Genomic DNA, 14,371 nt, shown 5'->3' with positions numbered 1-14,371 from the left:
CTGTTTACCAAAATCAGTGGCTGGGGGGTCCAGCTCATTATTGTTTGAATCACAGATTGTCCCTTTTAGCATCAAATTACTTTTTGTCCTATATTTAGATTAATTCTCATTTTGTCTCACAATTTCCTTCAACTCCCCATTATAATTTTGCTTTCCATTTTGACCAACACCAGTCAGTGAATGAAAATAAATAAAGTGGGCAAATTGTGCAAGTAAGCAGTTACTGCATTCCAAACATTTCCAAAGTTTGAGCATAGCCTTGCTTCTTTAGCTTTGTTTGGAATTCACATGAACTTATTTATATCAACTGCCATTCAGAGCAGGTATCATTGACCCCTTTGGTTCTTCTATGGTTGTTATGCATGCCATTGTTGAATAGATGATTTTCAGTTTGCCATGCTCTTTACAATCTTGTGATTTAACAAACAGAATGATGTGCTTGAAATCTTTTGTTTCATATAAAGTGTAATATAATTTTGGCAGTCCAAGAGCTCTATTTGTACAAACCAAATGCAAACATGAATCTTAGTGCATTCACAGGAATATTTGAGCTATTTTGATGGCAGGAATTATGGGCGCAACCCCTGGGGTTAGCGTAAAGCGGCAGGCTTTCTATCAATTCATAAATTGTAGGTGTGACAAGGGCTTTTTATGTGGTTGCTTCAAGTTGTGTGTTTATGGTGTTTGATGTCCAATTCGCAATGAAGGCATGGATGTTCATCCTATCCATTGAAGATAGTTTATTAAATATTATAGGGCTACAGTAACTGTATAATAGGCCTAGTTATAACAAAGATTTATAACATTTTTGAAATACAAAAAAGTAGGCTAGTTGGCTTCAACATGGAAGTAGATTTGGCTACATGTTGTATTTGCATTTCAAAAATTGCATTTCATGTCCGAGCCATGGACATTGCCTTCCAAACGTTATAATAAGATTAGGCTACCTTCGCTGTATGGTGACTTGCCAGGTAAAGAATTGTAAAGGTAAACAAACAAACAGGCAAACATCAATAGTGAATTCAGCGCCACAGACAGAATTACCACGATTTTACATTTAGGTCCAACAGAGGAAAGTGGAAGATCATATTTTTTTACAAAATGATCAACGAAAAACAATAAGCAATCTTTTTTTATCAACAATGTTTCTAAACAGGCTTCCTGCAGACACTTAGAAACCTGGCGCTTTCCCATCCAGACCCAATAGGCATAAATATATATATATATATATATTTTTTTTAAATATAATATTTAAAACATACAATATACTTGCAGTGAAGCCGCTCAACAACTGCATCACATTAGTCATCTAACAGCCTCCCATCCAGAAACACACACAGAAGCAACCAGGGTCAACACCCTGATCCAAGACACCCCCCACAGTAAATCCAATCCCCACCCCCAAAACCCTCCCCCACTCCAACAACCAACAAAATGAACAAAAGAGGACAAAGAGAAAGACAAAGGAAAACAGAAAACAGCAATGCAAAAAACAAAAGACATCAAGGACAACAAAAATCATAACAGCAAGGCCAATTGAATATGTTTGAGTGCATGTATGTCACTATTTACATGTGTGCATTTGAATGAGAGTGTGTGTACAAACACCTGCACGGCATCAGCCTCAAGCAAACCGGCATTAACTGTAACAACACTGCCCCTCAGTGTCACTCAAACATACTTTTTGTTATGTTTTATTTTCACTTAATTATTACTTCTATCTTTGACCGTCATTCTATCCTCCGCCCAGCATCTCCACTCCCACTTGTCTCCAAATTACACATCCCAACCTTCAGCTTCCCTCAGCCCATCCCACCTATCTCTGCTGGCCACCCTCTTCGGATTTCTATGCACAGTATATCTGTTTAACATAACATTTCAATCTATCTAATCGAATAGAAGGGGGCCGATACACAGATTGCGAGTTTAAGATGAATACTTTTACTAAGAGTATTAGTATACAGCATTAGTCATTGAATGACCTGTTCTCTCCAGATCTCCTAACAGTACTATTTCTAGGGTAAATTTTAGATCACTGTTATACATTTTCAACTATTCCTGGGCAGTACCCAAATAAATGGTCTATTGATTCTGTATCCTAACAACAAAATCTGCAGAGCTTCGATGATTGTATGCCACAAATACTCAACATTTTGTTGGTGGCAAGAATTCTATATAATATTTTTAGCTGAAAAGCACGAAGTCTTGAATCCTGCTTCATTTTATATACTGTATTGGGCAGACAGATCAGTTCCCTACCTCCTCCCACTGCCACCTGCCTCCTCCATTTTGGGGGTAATGCTGTAATCAATTGGTTGTAATCTTGGATTGAGCAGACCTTCCCATACAGTTCTGATAACTCCATGAAAGACATAACTCTACCATTCCAATTTACAATACCATTTAAAAACAAAATACCCTTTTCTATGAATACAGGTATTCCATTCAGAATATAAAGTAGCAGTCTACCTGTGGCTCTTAATCGTTGTAGCTTTTTCTTCTCCTTGAAGTTTTAATTATTTAATTTAACTCAATTTTCCCTTAAATAGATATCTCTTTACTTTTGCCCCCCTTGAAGGCTCTATAACTGTAGCCTATTGCCGCTACGATTACTCATGATTGGCCAACAAAAACAAAAATTGCTACAGGCGCCACTCTCGTGAAAAGCAAAGAGCAGAAGCATAAATTTAAAAAATCTCTCTCTCTCTACTGCAGCAGTTACATTCGGATCTGCATGGGTCCTTCCGGATAAGTCCGTTAAAATTACACATACCTGAGACGCCTGACAATCAGGTCCGACCCAGACCCGTGACATTCTGGATCCGGATCCGCTCAGGTCCCGGATCGGGTCTCGGGTTTTCGGGTACAGGTGAATTCGTGAAGGCCACTACTGTCACTGCCATTTTTCATTCAATGGGCATTGCACATAATGAGTCAAAACATTTTACAGAAGCTGGAAAAAAATCTAATATAAAGAAAAAAGGTGAATGTCTGCTGACTTTTGCTGCTTCCGAAGATGATATTTGAATAAACATTGGTGATAGGCTACTGATTAGGCTATTGTGCACTTCCACTGGCAAAATTGATGCCATAACCAACTGCCTTACTGCTATGACTAGCTTTTTAAATATTCCCAGTTGCACTGCATGAAATTGGCAATTTGGTGCACGTTTTTAAGGACACAGCTCAGATATTTCCATTCCTCCCACCTCAGCGCAAGAGCCTTGATGTTAGACGGATAAATTACCAACCCTTGCGCAAAGGTTGGAAGATAGCAAAGCGCCTACAAGCATGTGCGTATGAAAATAGCACTGCCTTAAAGCCAGCCGAAAATAGAACTCCCAGTGTTAATGATATTCTTGACAATTCTCACACTGGCCCAAGTATCATTTAGAACTCTTTCTCTAACAGATCATTTCCCATAACCATCTTCTTTCAGGAGCCAATCTGAAAATGTTTTGAGGGAATCCTCCCCACAAGTCCTCCCACCCCTCTCCCCCAGAATTATGAAATGCCCCTCCACTTCTCCAATGCCAAGCTGCTCTGGATCAGCCCCGAACACACCCCTCACACCCCGCAAGACACATTTTGCACCAACCGACTACCAAGACACAATCCCTGCTGAATTTGAGGAAATGTTAAGACATCCAAAATTATCAGCCATGTCTCAAAGCAGCACTCAGAATTCCCTTACTCAGACACCTGTCAGTGTCAACGAGTGCTCCCACAAGGAGTACCAGCCTAGGCAGTCCCCAAAACTGACCAGAGCAAGCTCCAAGATCTTTGAGAAGGTGCACGGTTTTGAAGAGCGAAGGCGAAGTTATGACCATGAAGGCTCCATCTCGGGATGGTCCTGGGCCGGGTTCAACTACGCTGGGTCTGTCGACTCAGACGATGGAGGGAACCGGTTGGGCATCTCCAGAAAGAGTTTGAGGGAAGACCTACGAGAGGCTCTGAAGGAGGACGCTGCCGAACGGTGGTCCAATTTCAGACAGAAGGCTAAGTCCTTAGAGGACTGCAGGCCCCGTACCACCCAGAAGGTCCAGGAATTTGAGAACAAGTTCACTGAAGAGCCTCAACGAATCAAGAAGCTTGTGGGTAAACCTCACATGAAGAAGTCCTTCTCCATCGAGCAGATTTCGCTCAGGGCAAGAGGCAGGCAGCCTTTGAGGAAGATTGAGCCCCTCCCACCGCAAATTCTCCAGAAGCTCCAGGAAAGGGAGCGAGCCCATCAGGAGAAGGAGCAGAAAGAGACAGAACAGCCTAAAAAGGTGGTGCCACCAAAATCACCACGACTGCACCTACAAGCACGGCAGGACCAGCCTTCGCCCCAAACCCACGAGATTGAGGGCCCCTCCATGAGTAACATAACAGTCAGTAGATTGGGAGAAGTAGCATTCGCTCCAGAATCTATGCAACTGGCTGACTTATCGAGACAGAGGCCAACAAGACAGGTAAATCGAGTCAGTCCAATCAAGGAGATCCTTCAGAGGTCTCCATCACCAGTTGTTCAGAGGGTATGTCATATGCAAGAGTCTCAGGACATTCAAGAATCTCCTGCCCAAAAGTCACCAAAGGAAGAATCGTCAGGAAGAAAAACACCTGTAGAGGTAGCCTTAAGAAAAGTAGAGTATAAACCAGAAAGTCCATTGGTACAGAAAAAGCCTACCGTTGTACAAGAGCATACAATACAACCTCTGCAAAAACCTCCATGGCTGGTTACCTCTTCAACAAATATTCCAGTCTCCCCATCTGAGGAAAAAATGGAAGTGGAATTAATCAAGCCAGCCCCCAAGGTAATCATCCCTACCATCATTGTCAAAGAAGAGCCCATGGAAGAAGAAGCTCCTCCAGAGACTGCCAAGTCTAAAGAGGTGACCAATGTGAAAGAAGGCCAAACACAGAAGACCTGGGGGAAGGGTCGCTGCGCTTGTCCCATGTCTCCAGAGTTAGGTGCGAATTATTTTCTATATTTTTTGGTCAAAATGAAAATGTCTGTCATGTGTATATTCGAGGCTTCTTACCTTATTAACCTTGTCTTTTCAAACTCCAATGCTAATGAGAATTTCCTCAGCTCTGAACACAGCCATGAATGTCTTTGTCATTTCGTTAAAACTGGGTTTTAAAATTACGTTTCGTAATCTGTGCAGATTCTTCAGACGACTCTTACGTGTCTGCTGAAGAGGACCCCTTGGAGGCCCCTATGTTTGAGTTTCCTCTTAAGGACACTGTGGCAAATGCTGGTACTGAGGTCCTGCTGAGAGTCATCATTGCTGGCACTCCTCTCCCAGAAGGCAAGCTATCTCAATATCTCTGTAGCACATACACTGAGTGTACAAATCATTAGGAACACCTTCCTAATATTGAGTTGCATCACCTTTTGCCCTCAGAACAGCCTCAATTCGTTGGAGCATGGACTGTGGAAGCTGTTGAAAGCATTCCACAGGGATGCTGGCCCATGTTGACTCCAATGCTTGCCACAGTTCCAATGCTTCCCACAGTGTGTCAAGTTGACTGAATGTCCTTTGGGTGGTGGACCTTTCTTGATACATATGGGAAAAAACCCAGCAGTTTTGTAGTTCTGTACTCAACCCTGGCAGCTTCTACCATTCCCCGTTCAAATCACTTAAATATGTATTTTTGATATCACCTCAGCTTATATTTGTGTCCTGATCTGTGTCCTCATCTAGTTACCTGGAGGCGAGACAATATTGAGATCACTAACAGCCCAAACTATGGTGTCAAAGTGGAGGGAGAGCGGTATTCACTTCTCATCAAATGTGCAAAACCAAGTGATGCTGGAATGTACTGTGTGACAGCTGCCAATGAGGCTGGGAGAGCATCTAGCAGTGCCACCCTTTCCATCAAACCAGGTAAGCATGAGTTGCAAAATTGCATTGGTTACATCACACCCCCTCCCCTTGAACCTGATGTCTGCTTGATGTATTTAGCCTTTGGGAATGGCACCTGACTTTAGCTAACAGAGGTCTGTACTTGGATGGTTGCATCAGTAATGGCATACCATTCTACACTCTTCGAAGAATATGTTCTATCTCAAAACTAAAAGGATTCTTTGGCTGTCCCCATAGGAAACCATTTGAAAAACCTTTCTGTGTGTCAGGCAGAACCCTTTTGGGTTTCATGTACAACCCTTTCCACAGAGGGTTCTACATGGAACCAACAAGGGTTATATTTGGACAGCTGAAAAACAACTTTTGGAACCTTTTTTCTAAGAGTGTAAGTCCTTTGGTTGTTTCAGAGATGAATTAAAGGATGTTGTGGACATTTGAGTCACTCCATTTACCTATGTGTGTGTAATTTGTATTTGCACTTCCAGAGAAAGTGTCATTTAAATTTGCACATCAACGCTTTCAAATTTGATGAGTACAAGTAAATGAATATCAGTGGGGAAAAAGTCTGATAGTCTTTAACAAAACAGCATACTTCTGAACAACTTCCCTCAAGTGATTCCCATAAATAGGGACCTAGATATACATTACTTTTGTGATGTCATGCAGTGAATGATTCATGTGGAGGTTTTCCAATCGGATCAAAAGAATGTACTTTGTTATTTTGTTCTTCATAAAGTTATTTCCTCATTTATCCTCACCCACTCCATCTTTCATAATCTCTCTCTCTCCACAAAATGTGTGCAAGCAATATATTCCAGCTGAGCCAACTCACTTATAGTTACCATAGCAACTAGGAGGCTAAATTGAACCAATACATTGTTAAGGAACACCGGTTTCCTTGCCATATAAATCCACTGTTATTGTTCAGATATCACACATCTTGTCTAAGGTAAATTACATCATGGCCTTGATTTTTAAGCATAGGATAATTTTTGTATAAATGTAACCATAAAACTCATCAGTTAATTATTTCATCTAGAACTTATATTACTCAAATGAGAAAGTTTTGAGTAATAACTTTTTTTCAAGATGGTGATATTATTTACAGAGTACAAATGAATGAGAATTAGAATACTTGTATATGAGGGAGAAAAAAGAGAGGGAGGGAGGATAAGGTTAACACCTGAAGTTAACATTTAAAACACTCGTGATTATGCTAACACACACACATTACAGTACATCATTTGTCGTTTTTTTTACTAAAAATCAAATCAAATCAAATGTATTTATATAGTCCTTCGTACATCAGCTGATATCTCAAAGTGCTGTACAGAAACCCAGCCTAAAACCCCAAACAGCAAGCAATGCAGGTGTAGAAGCATGGTGGCTAGGAAAAACTCCCTAGAAAGGCCGAAACCTAGAGAGGAACCAGGCTATGTGGGGTGGCCAGTCCTCTTCTGCCTGTGCCGGGTGGAGATTATAACAGAACATGGCCAAGATGTTCACATTTTCATAAATGACCAGCATGGTCGAATAATAATAAGACAGAACAGTGGAAACTGGAGCAGCAGCACGGCCAGGTGCTTAACTTAACTCCTTTGTACACGGTCACCATTTACATAGACATACAGTACCAGTCAAAGGTTTGGACACACCAACTCATTCAAGAGATTTGCTTTATTTTTACTATTTTCAACATTGTAGAATAATAGTGAAGACATCAAACTATGAAATAACACATAGTAACCAAAAAAGTGTTAAACAAATCTAAATATATTTTAGATTTAGATTCTTCAAAGTAGCCACCCTTTGCGTTGATGACAGCTTTGCACACTCTGGGCATTCTGTCAACCAGCTTCATGAGGTAGTCACCTGGAATGCATTTCAATTAACAGGTGTGCCTTGTTAAAAGTTAATTTGTTGAATTTATTTCCTTCTTAATGCATTTGAACCAATCAGTTGGGTTGTGACAAGGTAGGGGTTATACAGAAGATAGCCCTATTTGGTAAAAGACCAAGTCCGTATTATGGCAAGAATAGCTCAAATAAGCAAAGTGAAATGACAGACAAGAAGGTAAGTCAATCCGGAAAATTTCAAGAACTTTGAAAGTTTCTTCAAGTGCAGTCGTAAAAACCATCAAGCACTATGATGAAGCTGGCTCTCATGAGGACCGCCACAGGAAAGGAAGACTCAGAGTTACCTCTGCTGCAGAGGATAAGTTCAGAGTTCTCAGCCTCAGAAATTGCAGATCAAATAAATACTTCACAGAGTTCAAGTAACAGACACATCTCAACATCAACTGTTCAGAGGAGACTGCGTGAATCAGGCCTTCATGGTCGAATTGCTGTGAAGAAACAACAACTAAAGGACACCAATAATAAGAAGAGACTTGCTTGGGCCAAGAAACATGAGCAATGGACATTAGAGCTGTGGAAATCTGTCCTTTGGTCTGATGAGCCCAAATTAAAAATGTTTGATTACAACCGCCGTCTTTTTGAGACGCAGAGTAGGTGAACAGATCATCTCCTCATATGTGGTTCCCACCGTGAAGCATAGAGGAGGAGGTGTGATGGTGTCTGGGTGCTTTGCTGGTGACACTGTCTGTGATTTATTTAGGATTCAAGGCACACTTAACCAGCATGGCTACCACAGCATTCTGCAGTGATACACCATCCCTTCTGGTTTGCGCTTAGTGGGTCCATCTTTTGTTTTTCAACAGGACAAGGACCCAACACACCTTCAGGCTGTGTAAGGGATATTTGACCAAGAAGGAGAGTGATGGAGTGCTGAATGATGACCTGGCCTCCACAATCACCCAACCTCAACCCAATTCAATCAATCAATAAAATGTATTTATAAAGCCCTTTTTACATGAGCCGATGTCACAAAGTGCTGTACAGAAACCAGCCTAAAACCCCAAACGGCAATGCAGATGTAGAAGCACGGTGGCTAGGAAAAACTCTAGAAAGGCCAGAACCTAGGAAGAAACAGGGAGAGATGGTTTGGGATGAGTTGGACCGCAGAGTGAAGGAAAGCAGCCAACAAGTGCTCAGCCAATGTGGGAACTCTTTCAAGAAGGTTGGAAAAGCAATCCAGGGGAAGCTGGTTGAGAGAATGCCAAGTGTGAGCAAAGATGTCAGAGGCAAAGGGTGGCTACTTTGAAGAATCTCAAATATAAAATAGATGCTTTTTTGGTTACTACATGATTCCATATGTGCTATGTATTAGTATTGATGTCTTCACTATTATTCTACAATGTAGAAAATAGTAAAAATAAACAAAAACCCTTGAATGAGTAGGTGTGTCCAGACTTTTGACTGGTACTGAACATGATTTTGTAAGTCCCCTATGGTCTCATAAAACACCCAAAACACCCAAGGTTGGCAAATTGAATATTCGGCATAGTAACTTAAATAAATAAGAGATTATTAATACTTAATTGAAATGGTTATCATGCTTATATATTATTTTTTTTACAATTAATTAAATAGTTGTTAATGAATAGTTCATAAATAGTTTTTTAATGATTATTCATGAAAGTTATACGAATGCCCAAGAAAAAATGTAATAACGTAGACCCTTGGAATTATCTAATTTGAAAGACTTTCTCGTTTGAATGACTTATTAAAAAAATGAAACGTCATTGTTATTTTGTATAATTAGGCCTAATTTGTTATGCAGCTTGTCAGACAATGTAATGGTTGTTGCAGCCATTCATTCACTGACTCCATCCATTGAAAATATTATTAATTGACAGTTCTTTGATAACCTACAGCACGACTGCCTTTGCATGCCAGAGCATGTAAGTGGACAAGTGTGGAGCAAGGAGCACAGAATAATTTGAGCAGATTAAAAAAAATGGTGTAGTACCAATAACCTTCACATGTGGATTGAGCATGGGTAATGTGCACTACAAATGAAATATTATTATTATTATTATTATTATGAAGACAGAAAAAAAGCATATGTAAAAGCTTAATTACATGAAGGAAAATTAGTGGGAATATAGCCAAAATATAAACGAGAGAAATGAGAATGGAATATATTTGAAAACCCGAAAATTGATAAATACATTGAGATGAAGCTGCCCTGTCTGTGGATGCCATAAAAATTGAAAAATAATTTATGTTGATTTGATTGGAGAAAGAAAACAAGTAGGCCCTCAGGTCAGGACTCAATACTGCTATCTGCAGGAAGATAACGAGATTCCAAAATACACAGCCTTCCTTGATTCTGATCTAGAAAGAAATGTTGAATGAAATGTGTGAGACACAAGAAGTAAACAATAGTTTTCCATCAATAGAATCAATGTAGTGTTTAATTCCACACACGCCCTCTTCTGCTGCATCGTCAGTCTGATGTTCTACCTCCTCCATTATCGGAAAAATCTGGGACATACACTGTCTGTTGGTAAATCTGCTGTTGGGAGACACCGACTCGACGCCGAAAACTTTGGAACTTTGGAACTCGGATACCTGTGACAACACCTGCTACCAACTAGCCAGCTAGCTAGCTAGGTTGCAATGGAGTCCGCTTCGACTGGAATAGCTAACTAACTTCCAGCGCTGTAGAATCTGTGTTTACTATTCTCATGCCCACGACAATATTGACAATCCGTAGTTCCAATGCGGCAATTGTTTGCTAGCGGGGGACTACAGGAATGAGGTGGCTATGCTTACAAACATATCGCAATTCTGCGCATAGCAAACAAAACTCAATTCTGCGCGAACTTATGGGAAAAACGCAAATTGTTCTCAAGTCCTACGGCAGGATGCCGCTCAGGCATAATTGCTCGTATTATAAGGAGGATGGGATTCACCCAAATCATTTGGGTTCCTGGATCCTTTCACAGCATAATAAGGCTGCGTTGAGACAATGACTTGAAATCAAATCAAATGTTATTTGTCATATGTGCTGAATAGAATTAGAACAGGTGTACTTTCACCTTACAGTGAAATGCTTACTTACAAGAAAAGTACCTGCTAAGTAAAACAAAAATAGATAAGAAATAAAAAAATAACAAATAAAAGTAACAAATAATTAAAGAGCAGCAGTAAAATAACAATAGTGAGGCTATACAGGGGTACCAGTACAAAGTCAATGTGCAGGGGGCAGTCGAGGTAATTGAGGTAAAATGTACATGTAGGTAGAGTTATTAAAGTGACTATGCATAGATAATTAAAGAGGGGGGGGGGGGGGGTGCAAATAGCCATTTAGCTTAGCTGTTCAGGAGTCCTATGGCATGAGGGTAGAAGCTATTTAGAAGCCTCTTGGACCTAGACTTGGCACTCCGGTACCACTTGCCATGCGGTAGCAGAGAGTACAGTCTATGACTAGGGTGGCTGGAGTCTTTGACAATTTTTAGGGCCTTCCTCTGACACCACCTGGTATAGAGGTCCTGGATGGCAGAAAGCTTGACCCCAGTGATGTACTCGGCCGTATGCACAACCCTCTGTAGTGCCTTGTGGTCGGAGGCCGAGCAGTTGCCATACCTGGTAGTGATGCAACTAGTCAGAATGCTCTCGATGGTGCAGGTGTATAACATTTTGAGGATCTGAGGACCCATGCCAAATCTTTTCAGGCTCCTGAAGGGGAATAGTTCACGTCAACTTTGAAGAGGCGACTCCGGGATGCTGGCCTTCTAGGCAGAGTTGCAAAGAAAAAGCAATATCTCAGACTGGCCAATAAAAAGAAAAGATTAAGATGGGCAAAAGAACACAGACACTGGACAGAGGAACTCTGCCTAGAAGGCCAGCATCCTGGAGTCGCCTCTTCACTGTTGATTTGAGACTGGTGTTTTGCGGGTACTATTTAATGAAGCTGCCAGTTGAGGACATGTGAGGCATCTGTTTCTCAAACTAGACATTCTAATGTACTTGTCCTCTTGCTCAGTTGTGCACCGGGGCCTCCCACTCCTCTTTCTATTCTGGTGAGTGCCCGTTTGAGTTGTTCTGTGAAGGGAGTAGTACACAGTGTTGTGCGAGATCTTGTTTTTTGGCAATTTCTCGCATGGAATAGCCTTCATTTCTCAGAACAAAAATAAACTGACTAGTTTCAGAAGAAAGGTCTTTGTTTCTGGCCATTTTGAGCCTGTAATCGAACCCACAAATGCTGACACTCCAGATACTCAACTAGTCTAAGAAGGCCAGTTTTATTAATCAGAACAAGTTTTCGGCTGTGCTAACATAATTGCAAAAGGGTGTTCTAAAGACCAATTATCCTTTTAAAATGATGAACTTGGATTAGCTAGCACAACGTGCCATTGGAAGACATAAGTGATGGTTGCTGATAATGGGCCTGTACAACTATGTAGATTTTCCATTTAAAATCTGCCTCAATAGTTATTTACAACATTAATGTCTACACTGTATTTCTGACAAAAAAAGTGTTTTTCTTTCAAAAACAAGGACATTTCTAAGTGACCCAAAACTTTTGAACGGTAGTGTAGGTGTTAATTTTGTCCAGGTGTGAAAGGGCAGTGTGGAGTGCAATAGAGATTTCATCATCTGTGGATCTGTTGGGGCGGTATGTATATTGGAGTGGGTCTAGAGTTTGTGGGATAATGGTGTTGATGTGAGCAATGACCAGCCTTTCAAAGCACTTCCTCGCTAAAGACGTGAGTGCTACGGGTTGGTAGTCATTTACGCAGGTTACCTTAGTGTTCTTGGGCACAAGGGCAATGGTGGTCTGCTTGAAACATGTTGGTATTACAGACTCAGACAGGGAGAGGTTGAAAATGTCAGTGAAGACACTTCCCAGTTGGTAATCCATCTGGCCCTGCATCCTTGTAAATGTTGACCTGTTTAAAGGTCTTATTCATATCGGCTGCGGAGAGCATGATCACACAGTCGTCCGGAACAGCTGATGCTCTCATGCATGCTTCAGTATTACTTGCCTCGAAGAGAGCATAGAAGTAATTTACCTCATCTGGTAGGTAGGCTCGTGTCACTGGGCTTCTCGCGGCTGTGCTTCCCTTTGTAGTCTGTAGTAGTTTGCAGGCCCTGCCACATCCGACAAATGTAGGACCGGGTGTATTAGAATTCGATCTTTGTCCTTATTGAAGCATTGCCTGTTTGATGGTTCGTCTAAGGGCATAGCGGGATTTCTTATAAGCATTGAAAGTTGCCTGTAATTAATGGTTTCTGGTTGGGATATGTATGTACAGTCACTCTGGGGACGACGTCATCGATGCATTTATTGATGAATCCAGTGACTGATGTTGTGTACTCCTCAATGCCATCGGAGGAATCCCAGAACATATTCCAGTCTGTGCTGGCAAAAAGTTCCTGGAGTTTAGCATCCGTTTCATCTGACCACTTTTTTATTGACTGAGTCACTGGTGCTTCCTGCTTCAGTTTTTTTTCATGTAAGCAGGAATCAGGAGGATAGAATTATGGTCAGATTTGCCAAATGGAGGGTGAGGGAGAGCTTTGTACTCATTTCTGTGTGTGGAGTAAAGGTGGTTTAGAGTTTTTTCCCTCTGGTTGCACCTTTATCATGCTGGTAGAAATGAGGTAAATCGGATTTAAGATGACCAGCATTAAAGTCCCTCTGCCACTAGGATCCCCGCCTGTGGGTGAGTGTTTTCCTGTTTGCTAATGGCTGTATACAGCTGTCACGCCCTGGCCTTAGTTATCTTTGTTTTCTTTATTATTTTGGTTCGGCCAGGGTGTGACATGGGGGATTTATTGTGTTTGTCTTGTCTAGGGGTTTATTAGATTTATGCGGTTGTGTTCAGTTTAGTTGTCTAGGTAAGTCTATGGTTGCCTAGAGTGGTTCTCAATCAGAGGCAGGTGTTTATCATTGTCTCTGATTGGGAACCATATTTAGGCAGCCATATTCTTTGGGTGTTTTGTGGGTGATGGTTTCCTGTCTTTGTGTTTTATTCACCAGTTAGGACTGTTACAGTTTTCACGTTTATTGTTTTGTAGTTTGTTCATGTTTGAGTTTTCTTATTAAAGAACAATGAACTATAACCACGCTGCGTTTTGGTCCGCCTCTCCTACCCAGGAAGAAAGCCCTGACAGAATCACCCACCACAACAGGACCAGTCAGCTGTCCGTATGGGGATTTAGATAATTAAACAGTCTTGTAGGGACTGCAGATTACCAGTGTGGAACTGTTTTTACCCACCAATAATCTGTGTTCTCCTTTGGTGATATCATCAATGCCCTCGGTGACAGTCTGTTCATTACAGCCAAAAGCTGTTTAGTGGTGTTTGTAGTGAGTCTCAGGGAACGTCTGTACATTCAGGTGATTGTGTACTTCAGTGTTATAGATAGTGTAGTCTTCTACAGTAACACAGCCCTTGTTTGCTGGGCGGACTAATATATAGGTGTCATTCTGGAGATTTAAGGGCTTTTTTCTCAGAGTGGGTAAAGTTATTCCTGACATAGGGAATAGAGGCTTCTAGCTTGGATATGTCTTTACGCGCCAGTCTGTAGTACACTCTAAAAAGAAAAGGTTCCTGGAGTATCATTTAGGGGTTCTTCCAATTGAAACTATGGGGGAACTACTAT

Source organism: Oncorhynchus mykiss, chromosome 22, assembly GCF_013265735.2.
Source record: "Oncorhynchus mykiss isolate Arlee chromosome 22, USDA_OmykA_1.1, whole genome shotgun sequence".
Taxonomy (NCBI): domain Eukaryota; kingdom Metazoa; phylum Chordata; class Actinopteri; order Salmoniformes; family Salmonidae; genus Oncorhynchus; species Oncorhynchus mykiss.
This window is presented reverse-complemented; position numbering follows the sequence as displayed.